Raw genomic sequence first — 13,827 nt, forward strand, 5'->3', positions numbered from 1 at the left:
AGATGTGTTTGTTATGTTCCCTCGGTGGTGAAAACCCAGCGCCGACTCCAAGCCACTGGGTAGGAGGGAAACGGGAGGGGGTCCAGATTTTGCTCTCTTTTCTCTCGTTCTATCCCAGCCTATCCCTCCCTCCCTCCCTCCCTCCTTCCCTCTCCTACGCAGCTAACAGCAGGATTAATAGGGGTGACTCGCGTATGGAAACTGTGGTACGATAAGGAACAACCTTGGGCCGTATTTCAGCACCAGTTGCCGGGGCGGTGCGGTTTCGCCTCCCAATGACAGCATGGAGGGGTGGGTGGGGGCGGCTTACTGCAGCTTTACAGCGCTCTGGGTAGGGAGAGGGTTGTTTGGGGTTATAATTTATTTTACTGTTTATTAAACCAAAGATAAACACACTCACTCACGCATGTACAGTATGCACAGACGAAATGTGCGGAACCTATACATGCGTGCCGTGCGCGTGCACACACACACACTCACACTCACACTCACACTCACACTCACACAAACACATGCATACCCACATTCATGCATACAGTACATTCTGTATATTCGCACACATGCTAGTTGCACAGCAGGCTGGGCTGGTGTGTTGTTCAGTTCAGTCCAGAACACTGTTGGGTACCGCTCCAGCTTTGGGAGGGGTGCGGCCCTGTCTCACAGTCATTTCCTGGATGGGGGGATATTATGGCACCACACGCCTGAGAAACAAACCCCTGCGCCTTTACACACTGACCCTCAGCCAGTTCCCTTTCGCTCGCAACTCAATAAGCCAAAGGCACATAGTGAACTCCCTGGGAAGCCGGCCCTTCTTATTCAATAGCCTGGGTAATACGATCCCCACCAACAGCTTTATGCAACGCAGCCTCCGGGGGGGTGGGGGGGGGGGGGTCGACAAGTTTTTTTTTTTGCGCTTTTTCTTTTTTTTTCCTGAGCATCTCTCCGTCTGCGTGGTGGTGTCACTGAGGCCTTTTGGACACGTCGGGGGGGGGGGGGGGGGGGGGCGGTGGCGTAACGTTTCCACATCCAGCCGTTGTTCACTTGCCCCAGAATTCCTATAGGCGACCACACCCCGTCCCATGCAGGGGAGGGCGGGGTGACACCTGTGCACCAGCCACGCAGTATTACACACACACACACACACACACACACACACGGCAAGGGAGGGTGCATGGGGGGCACAGCCTGCCAAGAGGGGGGGGGGGGGGGGGCATCGGGCCAGATGTGCAGTAGGACTTCTGGCCAGGGAGTGGCCATGTGTATGCTTTTATGCATGCAAGACTATGAGTGTATAAGTGTGTGTGTGTGTGTGTGTGTGTGTGTGTGTGTGTGTGTGTGTGTGTGTGTGTGTGTGTGTGTGTGTGTGTGTGTGTGTGTGTGTGTGTGTGTGTGTGTGTGTGTGTGTGTGTGTGTGTGTGTGTGTGTGTGTGTGTGCGCGCGCGCGTGTGCGTGTGTGCATGGCCGGGAGGAACGGGGAAGGGGCTCAGCTCCCAAACCCAAAGCATATTGAAAGAAGAAGAAAACAGGAAGAGGGAGAAACACAAAACAGCAGAGAGCAATTAGTAGAAGTGACGTGATATGTGTGTGTGCGTGTGTGTACGTGTGTGTGTGTGTGTGGGTGGTGGGGGGACCTGGCGGTCTGAAGGAAGGTGGGGCGATGGAGACAAACACAGATCAGGGAGCCGCTGCATCTTTAAATGTGGGTGCCCTCTTAGTGTACCACACACACGCTTTCACGCGCACACGCACGCACACACGCTTGTGAACACAAAGCTTGTGTTCGTTTTCCTTTGTGCGGCGGACCGTGCCAACCTAACTGCAGCCATTGTGGTCTCTCCCCTCGCAAGGGGGGGCACCGGTTTTCTCTGAGCATGGCGCCCTCCCGTTCTCCCCCCCCCCCCCCCTCCACGCTCTCCTCCCAAGGCTGGCTGCCAGACAAGGTCAACATGACAGCCCTTTTTCCTCTTTCTTTCCCTTTATCTGTCTCCCACTCCTTTTCTCGCTCTGTATTTCTCTGGTCTTGGATCATGCTGAGCAACAGGCTCCACCCCTACAGCTTTCATCTGAAGCTACTTCCATCAGAGAGAGAGAGAGAGAGAGAGAGAGAGAAAAATAGAGAGAGCAAGGATGGAGGGAGAGAGATGGCCGTAATTAGAGTTGGTCCTAATGGCTAATTTATACTTTGCTGAATGGATACGTCGCTCCGCAAAGATCATTTTCAGTCTTCGGATTGTCTACAGCAATCGTCAAGGTCGTACGACAAAGCATGAATTAAGCTTACTGGTACAGCATTGTACTTCTATTTCAATTCAACAGAACTAGTGCAATGGCAGGTAACCCATTAATACCGGGAAAGAATCTGTGTCTTTTTTTTAGATTTCTTTGGCTATTCAAAAATAGCAGATATGCCAGCTCATGCTTGTAGATCTGCTATTTTTGAAAAATCGTGAAGATTTGAGCAACTCTTATATATATATTTGTAAAGCAAACATTTTTAACTCAAATCTTTGCTTCTGGGGGGATTCTACAAATGTCTTCTAAATCCTAGTTTGCACACTTTTTCATGTCAAGGACCCCCAAAATTATATGAATTTTGGCTGCGGATCCCATCTCAAAATATATTGTTCCAGGGACCCCCCCAGAAAAAAAGATATTCAAAGATTTGCACACATTTTCACGATTTTTCAACAAGAAATAGCAGATCTACAAGCTCATAGCACATGAGCTTGTAGATCTGCTATTTTTGAATAGCCCAAAGAAATCTTGAAATGACACAAATTATGCTTTCCCGGTCTTAAAGGGTTAAGGGTATGGCCGCTGTTCGGAGGCCTCTGGTTCTACAGAACCTCGCATGTGACTGACTTCAAACCCAACACTGCACTTCAGCGTTGGGTCCTCAGCAATATATGTGTGAAGTCGCCTGGATGAAGGCTTCTCGAGATATGTGAAGGACAGTCAGACATACAGACAGACATACAGGCATAAACATACAGAGATTCCTGCAATGTATAGATAGAATAGTCCATTTGAGTCCGCAGGAAGCAGAGACAAGCAGATCCGAAGGTTGCCACTTCATGTTTAACGTGTCCAAAGTCATTTGTTATCATTGTGAATCAAGTCATTGATCCGTAAGGGTTTAATAAATGTAAATCTCTTATATCGACAGCCTTGGAAACAATGAAACGTAGGAGAGGATCTCCCTCCGTTAGTGTTGAAGGTCAGCGCCGTGCTCGTGTCCTCACACCCTCATCTGTCCCGGGGTCAATACTGGCATTTAGAATCAATTATGGCATAGCTCAGCGTGACTGGCAGGAATATTTGTTGAGACCGGAACCAAATAAGCAACAAGGACACTGAAGCAATCAGGCGCTGTAGCAGAGAGACAGGCTGTGTGTTTAGACAGTGCCTCGGTCGATATTCACAATGGCCACTGTAAGTTACTAAAACTAACTACTTACTGCTACACAGTGGTGTAAAGTAACTATGTACATTTACTCAAGTACTGTACTTAAGTACAATTTTGAGGTACTTTTACTTTACTGGAGTATTTCCAATTGTCTATCCTTTTCCGAACTACTCCACTACATCTCAGAGGCAAATATTGTACTTTTACTCCACTACAATTATTTGAAAACTTTTACTAGTTACTTTGCAGATATAAATTATTACATTATAAAACATACATTAACCACTTAAACACTATTTCATACATAGGCTATTTGAAAATAGCTGATCTACAAGCGCACAACGCGTCTAGATCTGCTATTTTCAAACATTTTAGTGCTTTTACTTTTAGTACTTTAAGTACATTTTGATACCAATACTTTTGTACTTTAACTCATGTACATTTTTAATTCCAGACTATTACTTGTAATGGAGTACTTCTATATTGCAGTATTGATACTTTTACTTAAGTAAAAAATGTGAGTACTTTTTCCACCACTGCTACTACACTGGATAAGAATTGAGGATGAATGCTCTATCGTGAAAGATAATTTACGGCGATAGTAAGATGTTACTTTCTAAAAATCTAACCTCAAAGGTAATACAGAATGTTCCCAAACTAATACAAGTCCCCCATATAAGGATAAAGCGGCTAGAGTACCATATGAATTAAATTAGTGCTGGCAACAACTGTGCGACACCACAGAGAGGGTAAATAGTTACAGACCAAGCGTTTTCTTTTTTCCTCTCTCTCTCTCTCTCTCTCTCTCTCTCTCTCTGCATGTTTAAGATGATGAACGTCTTATATAATGTCAGCTGAGCTTATATTATGAAGCTATGGACTCGTGGAAAGTGGGAGAGGAAAATGTGAGGGAGGGAAGGAAGGGAAACGGAGTTAAAAGCGAGGCGATGGTGTCCCGGGGAGTCAGGGCTAGAGGAGAGGGAGGGAGGGGGGGAGGGAGGGGTGAAGGGGCAGAGTCTGGTAGCTTGCTAACAGGACTGGATATGCCCAGACAGAGAGCCAGGCCCAGGCCCAGACTTGAGAGTCTCGTTCGAGTCTGAGAAATGCCTCACTTCATCTTTCTCCTTCATCCCCGTTTCTCTGAAAACAAAAACATTAAAAAAAAAAATCCCTCCCTCATTCCCTCACTCTTTTTTCCTCTCCTCTGCATGCATGCAACGCCTCACCCTCGCTTAAATTACCCCCCTCTTCTTCTTACCCCACCCGCCCCACATCCCTCCTCCCCTTTCTCGCTCTTCAAACAAGCAAACACACATACATACCTCGGCCTTATTGTACGGGCTACAGTGCTATTGTGGGTATACTGGAGAATCCAGGGTGTTGGCCAAGCAAGTAAATAATAACACAAACCAGCTGTGTCTCCACGTTAACTGCTTGCACTGCTAGCATGTTACTGTACGGCTCGAATGCTTCCTGAGCGACGCTCCCACATATCTCGTGGGCTCCAGCTTGGTTCCACGTTTAATATCATCTGGGGAGTTAAACATTAAGTATCTCCTAGGAGCTAACCTAAAATGGACTTTGTAAAAACAACAAGCTGCACTGCTTCGTTTCCCTCCACCCCTAGTATGCTAATGACTCCTTTATATTTCTGTTATTCTTTCACACTTTGGCGTTGTTCCTGTTCTTTCTTTCTTACTTTTCCTCATGGAGTGTGCCCTGCCCCAGACATGGTCTGTGTATTGTCTGAAGGGTTCTGCAAAAGCTGAAATTCTCTCACGCTATAGGAACATTGAGCAGAGAGCACACGAGGAGCATTAAAGAAAAAGAGAAAGGGTGGGTGGGTTGGAGAGAGAGAGAGAGAGAGAGAGAGCAAGAGGGAGAGAGAGGTAGGGTGGGGTGGCTGGAGTGAGGCACTGAGTTGTCTGTGTTTATTTTGGAAATGCAGCCCTGCAGACTCGCGGCACAGGAACTGACCATTACACTTCAGTGTGTCAGATTCCGGCCCATAGGTTGAGAGCCCTGTTGGCATCCGGGATGTCCCACGCAGGTGATTTGAACAGGGGCACTGCACGATATACCTCTGCAGAAGCCTTTTAACTGACTCTGGGGGCCAAAACATGGTCTGCTTATGGAGGAAATTGTGAGACGGCGTGGTGATTAGTGGTTATAGTTTAACTGGGGAAAAATGCATGGTCTGTGGGTCCAGCCAGCCAGGGAGGAAGGCGGAATGCACTGTTCTCCTTCAGCTCATGCGCTAGTAGTGTGAGTCAGGCTCCTCTGGACTCTGTATCCGCTCTGTGTCTGTTGGCTATGCATGGGTCATGAGCCTGGCCACCACCCCACACCGAGACAGATCATGCTGTTGCACTCCATGCTATGCTATGTGTCACCTCCCCTGCTGGCCCGCACATGGCAACCATTATTGACAAGATAGTGGAAAAAATAAACTAGATGCTTTGGACTATATCACTATGCAGACTTGAGAGTACCATCTGCTGTATGCATGCCCCAATTGTACACTACAATTCCCTGAATTTACATTTGTAGTTCAGTTTAATAGAGTCTTTGGTGGAAAGTGTTTGTTTTGACGATGGCGTGAGCTAGTGTTGTAGAGTAGACAGAGTCTGGTTAACTTATGGTGTCAGTTTGCTGTCAAATCAATATATTATGACTTGCACTTGTTGTACAACCAGCATCATTGAATTCCCACCAGCTCAATGACATGGAAGAACTGTAGTGTATACTGACCACAAATTCTCCCAAAATGCCATACTAGTCAGTGAAATAAGCAATTACATCTATCGTTCCAAAACAGGTGGCAAAGGACACCCAAAGTCAATTGGTGTTGTATCACAAACATAAGAAACCTTAAGACAATTAAATAGGCTCTATGCACAGCAGCCATATTGGGAATGAATTGGGCCCCTTACTTACTTCTTTCACAGGTGTTACCAATGATACTAATTAAGGTTAAATGTTCCATTTAGTGTGGCATAGTGGTTGTCTTATTTTCAAGGACCACCATAACTCTGAGAGTGTACAAATGGAACCAAATGGATCACTCTCAGAGTTACACACACCCACCATAAGGGGCCATTTGGGAACCAAAATGTAGTGTTTCTAGTGAGCCAACATGCACAATATCAGCACCCTGACCAGAATGGAACAGAGCCTTCATTAGTATCATTGGTAACACCTGTGAAGGAAGTAAGAAGAGGCCCAATTTCTTTCCAATATGGCTGCTGTGCATAGAGCCTATTATAAGCACACACCAACGTAGTGTCATTGACTCAATCAAACGCAATACTAAAGGCAAGTTTAAAAGGAATCTACACTTGTGAATCTAATTACACAAGTGTAATCTTATACACCTCATCCTGTTGCCAAACTGCTCCAATAAAATAAACACACATGGAAAAGCATACCTCCTCTGGCAACAATTTCCATCCCAAGCAAAGGTCAAACAAGCTGGGATGCGCAACTCCATCCAGCGTGTCAGAGCAACAGCACAGCATAATAGTAGTCATAATTCTTCGAGGGAGCATTGCGTCGGGTTCACAGAGCGGCTTGCCGGAACACTAATTGCTGTCAAGCTCTAATTTTGTCCTTTTTTTTGCACTGAACCGGGGAAAGGACACCCCTGTCATGTGGATCTATGGGTACAATTAAGTGGCTCTTATCCGTGTGAAGATAAATGCGGGCGCGTACGAGGAGCCTTGTCTCCGCTGCATGATGCCCCCATTCACTGGTCACTATAATCCTCCCCCCTGCTGCTGAGTTGCCTTTCAGCTTGACCGTGATCCCCAGCAGCTACGGAACCCCCGCCGCGATATTAATTCAAACACTAGCATAGCTTGGGCCACTTTACACACCCCCCGTCCACTGAGAGAGGAGAGAGCTAGCATCACCAGCCCTCCCTCCCTCCCTCGCCGACCCTCGGGGATATTCTCTGCGGTATGGGCCACAGACTGACAACTCTGTGTGAAGGAATTCAGTGTCCTTAAGATTTCAGATGAGAGTGTACTTTGAGGAGGCGGGGGTTTGGGGTGTGGGGGGGGGGGGTCTGGATGCATTCTTGGACGTTTCCGTGTAGTGTCGGGCTCTCCCCTGATTACAAGTGAATCGAACACACTTTACTTAATGTCAGATGCGGTGTGCTTTCATTCGCTGGTTCGAAAACGTTAAGTACAGCCACTCTGTGGCTTAGCGGGACCATGCCTCTGCCACATGCCTGGTGGCTGCGCTCTATATGACGCAGGAATATGCCAGTGGGTGGGTTGTACCTCTTTCCCCTTAAAAAAGCAGCTGTCTTCCCCTCACATGGCCCCGGGACCTCGGAGCCATGATGTCATCATCATAGCTACAGTGAAAAGGGCTCAGATCACATGACACAGGAAGTTAGAGGGAGGTGCCGGCTCCAAGTCCATAAAGGTGGATTCTACAAAGCACCCAAAAGCCATTAGGATGTTCATTTCACACTTCACAGTGGTCGGTTATGAAGTATTTACTGTACATTATATCGTCGCGGTCGGGGCAGAAACCTTAAATGTCCAAAACCTGTTACTTTTCAGGAAATGGGAAGAGAAAAAACTGTGTTCCAGTGGAGCCAATGTAGTTATTATTTAGTCACAAGCTCTTGTTAAACACTTTTCATTGGTTAAATATTTATAAAACAAACAGACAGACTGACTGGCGTCCCTAGTTTATGGGCATGTAATCATAGGCAATATTTTTGCTACTTTCACTGTCATACAACGAGGAATAAAATAGGGCATTCATGTATGAAAAACGCAAAAAGATGAGATATGGAGCCTGGTTTCTGCCTGACAGCGATGATATCCACTATTATCCACTATTGCTGATTACTGGAACAGATGATGTCTGCTCGGTGGTGGAGGAGATGGTGTCAAGCTTGCGGCTTGAACCAGGAATGCATGCACCAAAGCTACGCACGCACGCACGCGCACACACACACACACACACACACACACACACACACACACACACACACACACACACACACACACACACACACACACACACACACACACACACACACACACACACACACACACACACACACACACACACACACACACACACACACACACACACACACACACACACACACACTGTTGCTCCCAGCAGCTGTCCATGTATCTACATCTGGCCAAGCATGCAGTCAGAATGAGAATATGTACAGCAAAACAGGCTGCCCACGCAGGTGCGCAGCACACATATGCATGCATGCACACACATACAGATACACACACACACACATACAGACACATCCTGAATATTTGAGTGTGGAATGCCGCAACGGGGATGCACAGCTGGACCCCAGTGTGGACACATCTGTTCTAAAGCCTGGTTCGTACTTTGCCGTACAATGGTGTCTGTCGCAGAGAGTGTGTTAATTTCGGCAAGAGACACAGTGAAAAACGAAGTCTGTGCAACTAGTGTGTGTGTGTCTGTGCGTGTGTGCACGCGCACGTGTAAGTAGGGCTGTCACGATTACAAGTTGACGATTAATTATCACTCAAATAATTGCGATTAATGATTTAATTTTGTTTCTGTCGTTGAAATTTAATGTAACATTATGAATAAAAATTACATTTCTGTTTGGAAAAAAAAAAAAGAACTTCGTAAACAAAGGTTGCACAGGGCAGATATGACAAATAACACATATTAAATTACTTTATACTAAAATAAACATTAATAGTGGAAATAGCCGATCTACAAAAGCGTATAAGCTCAAAACTTTCTTTTTTTTAGCTTTTAGATCGGCTATTTCCACTATTTTTGAAATGTTTTGAAAATATATGACATATTTTAACATGGAAGTGATTATGACGATCATGACGATTATGCAAAAAATTATTGCGATTATATAAAATAATAGCGATTAGACGATTATGTAATAATTGCGACAGGCCTACGTGTGTGTGTGTGCACGTGTAAGTGTGTGTCTGAGAGAGACAGAGGCATTCCCTAAATACCTAGCAGCTTGCCAACAGTGATCGATATACCACTGTGTCTGTTCATAATGGATATTACGCGGCTGACCTGTGGGTGAACCTCTATCTCATCAGCTGATTGGATAAACAAAGCGGCTGGGCTGTGGATGATGCGATGACGAGCACCTGGAAGGTGGCGCTGGTGGTGGTTCAGAGGGGGGTGGGGGGGTGAGGGGGGGGGGGGGGGGGGGTATGGATTAAATGGCAGCAGAGGCCTGGGAGGAATGGAGGGAGGGGAGAGTCCTCACTCTCTACTCCAGAGTGGGTTAGTAGTACACCCTGTGCTGTCTCTCTTTCACTACTTCGGACTGATTTATACTTAAAGCAGCACTATGTAACTATCCTCTTCTGACCCGGATTTCAACCCGGTTTCCTGAGCAAGTTGCGGTCAAGATTTGTGTCAGATCCTTTGTCTATAGGTGAGACGTGACCTTTGACACGATCTAAACGTCTCAATAGAAGAGCAGGGAGACAAAATACGACAAATATACTAATACAATATATATATTATATCGTATTAACATACTCTACCATACAGATTGGACAAAATAAAATGTTATTCATTAAAAGAAAGGCTTTAGATAAATCAGCGTTCTTCTAAGCCCACATACTTTGAGAAAGGTCCAGTGGGAACCGGGCCAGGACTCCTTTTTTGAAACACACACACACACACACACACACACACACACACACACACACACACACACACACACACACACAGATCCTGGGTGTTCAGGGAGCTCAATACAAATGGATGAATTGACACTGAGGAGTTTACTGTACACGCACAAAGTTACTCTCATATACACAGATAGACCTGGAGGGTTGATTTAACCATTTAGGTCCTATGTCACACTTTGTTGTATGATGGTGTCGTCGCATAAACATAGCTTGTTTTTTTACTCTTTCAGAGTTAAATGAACAGTCCGTATAATACAGTGTGCCGACACTAAATGTACCACCGACCTACACGCTTTCAGAACTGAAACGCACCCCCCCCCCTCTCTCCCACCGCCACCCCCCTGAGTGTGCCTCAGTCTCTATTGTAGCCTAATGCCCGTCTAATGATCAGGCCCTTACATTTCATTCCAGTACGAGGGCTTGTTAGGTTCTGCCTTGGCAGGGCTCGTCTCTTTCCCCTCGACGCTGTCTGGGACAATGGGCCCATGGGAGGCAGCCAATGGAGAGAGAGGCTCCGCCGGTCCCAAACCCCAGTTGCAATGTGCACACAATTAGGGTTTGGGGACAGTGGAATTGCTTAATTGGAGGATAAGCAGCTCTTTATCTAAGGCCCCAGGCCCCCAATGCTCATCGTTGCCCCCCCCCCTCCCCCCTCCCCCCAGTGACATGCCTCAGCTAACTTTGACATCATGGCCAAGGCCTAAATCATAAATGGAAAAATTGGAGACAACGATGTTGACAACAGGCTAAGAAGACGCCGTTAACGGTTCCAAGTTATGACTTCATTAGGACCACATCACTGAGAGATTACTAGGTATAAATAACTGTTTTAGTACAGCCAGTAAAATTAAATCCTCAGTGTTAATGTAGCCCTTGTTGTAAGCTCAGAGAGTCTACAAATATAACGGTCCATTTGGTTGCATATTCTGTACTCTCTCTCTGAGTCAAATTAACCTCACTGACATTTTTTTTTTTTTTTTTTTTACAACAGGGAGCTCAGTCAAGCCTTCATCTTGCATCACAGCAGCTGGCTGAGTTGGGATGATGGGGGATTTGTGACAGTGTTGTAAAATGTCCCTCTTGCAGTGGTGGAAAAAGTACTCACATTGTATTACTTAAGTAAAAGTATCAATAATTCAATGTAGAAATACTCTGTTACAGGTAAAAGTCCGGAATTAAAATTTCACGTGAGTAAAATCACAAACGTAATGGTATCAACATGTACCAAAAGTAGAAAGCACTCATTATGTAGAATGTTCCATTTCACAAGTTTTCAAATGTATTAAAAACAATTGTAGATCTACTATTTTCAAATGGCCGAAAAGTATATATGGCTGAAGTGGGTAATGTATGATTTGTAATAATAATCAAATTCTACAAAGTAACTAGTAACTAAAGTTGTCAAATAATTGTAGTGGAGTTAAAGTATAATAATTTGCCTTTGAGATGTAGTGGAGTAGAAGTAAAAGTACAGAAAATTGGAGATACTCCAGTAAAGTAAAAGAAATACCTCAAAATTGTACTTAAGTACAGTACTTGAGTAAATGTACTTAGTTACTTTACACCACTGCTCTCTTGGGGGGGGGGGTAGTTCCGTGAGGACACAGACAGCCAGACACCAGAAAATGTTGCGTCTGCGTAATTTCTACATTTCGACGCTGCTGGCGAGGCACGTATACAGACATACAAACAGCATCATGACGGCCACAGCCAGCCTGGATGTGACAGTCACTCCACAGTGATGCCATGTCGGCTCATTATAAGCTATTTTCTGTTAAATTGCTTGTGAAAATTGGTAGTTGCGGGTTGCGTTTTTTTGGGGACTTGTTTCTAAAGTGTAGTGTAGTTGCTTATTTGGGTGTGTTTAAAATATATGTATATATATATATATTTAAACCAGTGGTTCTCAAATCAAGGATCCCCATCTGAAAATGTTTTGTGCCAGGGCTCCCATACCAAATTTGTGTTGCTGGAATGTTTCAAAAAATATATATATATATTTTATTTTTTTTCACTTTTTCTCCAAGATTTAAAAAAAAAGTAGCCGTAGATCGGCAATTTCTTTTGCCGGCTTTGTTTTTCAGTTTTTTCTGTCGGCTATTTTCAAATACCTGATGAATATAGATTTAAACTGCTCATGTGGCTTCTTTTTGGGCTTGTTGTCCTAGACCTGGTAGCTTATTTCCCTCGCAAAACCTGGCAACACTGTTGACAGTCACTCCAGCCTGTAGGAATGACTGACGCCGAGCTGTACACTCGGAAAATAGGTCACTGACTGTGGCTGTGGGTCTGGACGGTGCTGCCCTGCGTGAACTCACGCCATGAAATACAACATGTTGCACATTTCTGGACATAATCTGGACACAAAAACGGAACCGGTTGTACCCGATGCCAACATGTCACCAGCAGTGTTGCCATGTCCGCTTATTATAGGCAACTTTGGGCTTGTTTTTCTGTAAAGTTGCTTGTAATTATTGTTTTTTGGGGGGCTTGTTTCTAAAGTGTAATTGCTTACTTGGGCTTGTTTCCTAATGTTGTTTAAAAAACAGTGGTTCTCAAACATTTTCAAGTCAAGGACCCCCAAATTAATATGTGTTTCTCTGCGGACCCCCATCTGAAAATATGTTAGCCAGGGACCACCCATACAACATTTGTGCTGTTAAAATGTTTCAAACATATTCATATTTTTGGGGGGGAAATAGAGGATCACGACGCGTTGTTGTGAGCTTGTAGATCTCGCTTCTTTTAGGGCTTCTTTTCATAGACCTGGTTGCTCATTTCTCTCACAAAACCTGGCAACACTGCATGTCACCAGTTTAGAGACAAGTCTGGGGAGTGGGATGCAGAGAGTTGTCGCTTACCTTGCAGGGAAAATGTCGTGGATATGGCCGAGATATCTCCCACTTGACCCCTCGATCGGTGCAAAACTTCACAGGCGAAGCGACTCTTCCTTCGATTTCTTCGATTCAGATTTTCTTTTTTTGAAAAATAATAATAATTAAATACAGTTACTGACACGTTTTGGTGTCAAGAGAGGCGGCCCGCTCCCAGACAGTTGTTGTAAATAATACTATTTCTAAACATGGACAAATAAGACATCAGCTGATGTTCAAAAACACATGGATCGTCTATGAAATGATAGTGTTGTTGTCAGTTGCCGTGGAATGAATGATGATCTTCATGCCACCAGAAACCCGTCAAAAAAAGTGTAAATAAACACCCCAAAAAAAAATCCGTATAGTCTTCACTGTTCCTCGTGAGTATCAAGACGAAGACCACCCGGTTACGTTATAGTGCATCAAAATGAATTGATTTGTTTCCTAGATTACAAAAAAAAACGCATCGCTTAATGGCAACGCTGGTCAAGTGTGTGTGTGGGTGGGTGGGGGGGTTTCTATGGGTGGTCGGTCGGTCTCCTGGGGGCATAGGAGGGGTGCGCTGGGAGAGATGTCACGAAGGGGGGTCTCCCTTCTTTTCTTCCTCTTTTCCAGATGCCGACTCTCCCCGTGTGGATTCAGACCGGGGGGAGATGATGTTTTTTGTTTTCTCGGTGTTGATCGTTCTTCTTTTCTCCGCTGCCTCGCCTCAGTATGGCTGTACTGGAGCTGGTGGTGGTGGTCTCTGAGTTGTTGCGGTGGTCTCTCTCCCTCCGTCCCCCTGAAGAGCAGACAGCAGCAGCACCACCCGGAGCACCGAGCCAGCCCGTGTCTCCTCTCCGTC

The 13,827-nt window shown here is 45.3% G+C and overlaps 1 protein-coding gene across 1 annotated transcript in view; it reads right to left on the reverse strand.

Moving 5' to 3' along the window:
- Window positions 1-13,827, reverse strand: part of glis2b (GLIS family zinc finger 2b) — a 41,114-nt gene extending 27,287 nt beyond the window's left edge. Inside the window, exon 1 of the mRNA XM_084071516.1 lies at window positions 12,969-13,827. The gene's annotated coding sequence lies outside the window, so the exon portion shown is untranslated. The remainder of the gene's footprint in view (window positions 1-12,968) is intronic.

Source organism: Gymnoscopelus microlampas (genome assembly GCF_963454915.1).
Source record: "Gymnoscopelus microlampas genome assembly, chromosome: 11".
NCBI classification, from domain to species: domain Eukaryota; kingdom Metazoa; phylum Chordata; class Actinopteri; order Myctophiformes; family Myctophidae; genus Gymnoscopelus; species Gymnoscopelus microlampas.